Here is a 1,795-nt window from a genome sequence, read left to right as displayed (position 1 = left end):
GGGGGGGGGGGGGGGGTTCTGAGCAAAAAAGATCCAAAACACTTCCCCTAATTACTATCGTGGGCTCTGCTTTAATGAGTACTGAACGGATGCGTCCTTGTTATCATGTTCAGTGCTCATTAAAGCAGAGCCCAAGAACAAGACATTCTATATTAAGTGTCCTTAATGCGGATCCTTCAACAGATTTGAACTTGTTGATTTAGTTTAGCTGTGCTGCCCTCCTGTTTGCAGATAGGATGTATATTTATAGCTATCGCTGGTTCATATTTGCAGCTGCCCCCAGCTCTCCAGAGAAGTTCAGATCAGCTTATGAATAACAACAGAAACAAATTGTCAAACCATTACAGTTTCCTTTTCTACATCATGCTGTATGTCTCCCTTTGTTTTATTACAAGGGGAGGATAGTGAGCCTATGCCAGGTAGCAGCGGGTGGTCTGTGGTCACTGTGTGCAGAAACACCTGCAAGCTGAAACAGTACATTCGCCTCCACTTCTCACACCCAGCAACATTTAATTTACACCCTATGTATTAAACATTTAAAGCACTTTAAAACAAAGTTCACTTATACTTTTTACCCCTGACCTAAATGATCCCACACTTCCCCTCCGTGGATCCCTACTTACCAAGATCTGACGAGCTTGGTTCCCTACTGCAGGGGTAAACAGCATTGGTACTTCAGCTGTGGTAAAACTTCAAATCCCATGTTGCCTTGGGAGTTAATGCATGTAACTTTCAGAGTCTTGCAATGTATCATGGCACTTGTAGTTCCAGTCCTGAGGTTGCCTATCTCTGCACTACTATTTACATCCTGCACTGCAATTCTTACCTTGCTGGCCACACTGACATATTGCAGCCCCATAGACTTGTTTTGGGCCAATTACCTTTCAGGAGACGCATGCGGTCATGAGAGGGAGTGCTGGGTGTCAACAAACAGTGGAGCAGCGGCCCTTTCATCTTAGTAAGTATAGATCTGCGGAGGGCGAGGGTGGGATAATGTAGGTCAGGGAAGGGGGGAAGAATAGGTGCACTCTGTCTTGAAGTGGATGTTCAGAAACTGAGGCAAGTAAAAGGTAGAATTAGGACTTATGTATAAGGCCAAACATATTGTTTTCAGCTTGCCTCAGTTTAAAATGCTTCTGTGATCCTTCTGGGTTCCTTTAAAGATTTATTTGACATGAATTTGACCTGCCTCAGTCCTGTTCCCACCTCATTACTAACTGCATCTGGCTGCTTTTGCATTCCTTTTGACTAGGGATGAGCTCAGGTTTAGACTGAACCTGAGCTCCTCCAACCCAGAAGCTACAACATCAACTGAAGGAATGCGCATACACAAAGGGGTGGGGTGGTTGTGCTAACATCATTGAACTTACAGTATATGGCTATATGGCATTGTTATTGACCAAACCTAACTATGTGGCCATATAACATCAATTACATTACTGCATCTTGCCACTATGCTTAGGTGCAGCTGCAGGCGGGAAATTCCCTGGCCACAGCCTGAGGAGCTTCCTTCGGTGTTCAGAGGAGCTCAAGTTTGGACCAGCTTATCCCTACTATTGACTAGTATGTGGAGTACCACATGTCTCATGTGCCAAAAAGAAAGTCAAAGCCTATTCACATTTTTGCATTTGAGGCATTTTGCTGCATGATAATACATTTCAAGTAGAAATGCCATTATTTTCTGTGTGGCTGGTTCACATCTATGTACTGCAGTTTAGTATGAAAAGGTAATCATGTGGGCCCATTCACACGTGTGGGTTGCTATGTGCACTGCATACACACTGAACAATGTGAG

The sequence above is a fragment of the Nanorana parkeri genome, unplaced genomic scaffold, assembly GCF_000935625.1.
Source record: "Nanorana parkeri isolate BGI_ZX_2015 unplaced genomic scaffold, ASM93562v1 scaffold1061, whole genome shotgun sequence".
Lineage (NCBI taxonomy): Eukaryota > Metazoa > Chordata > Amphibia > Anura > Dicroglossidae > Nanorana > Nanorana parkeri.
The sequence above is the reverse complement of the archived record's forward strand: the minus strand, read 5'-3'. Positions refer to the sequence as shown.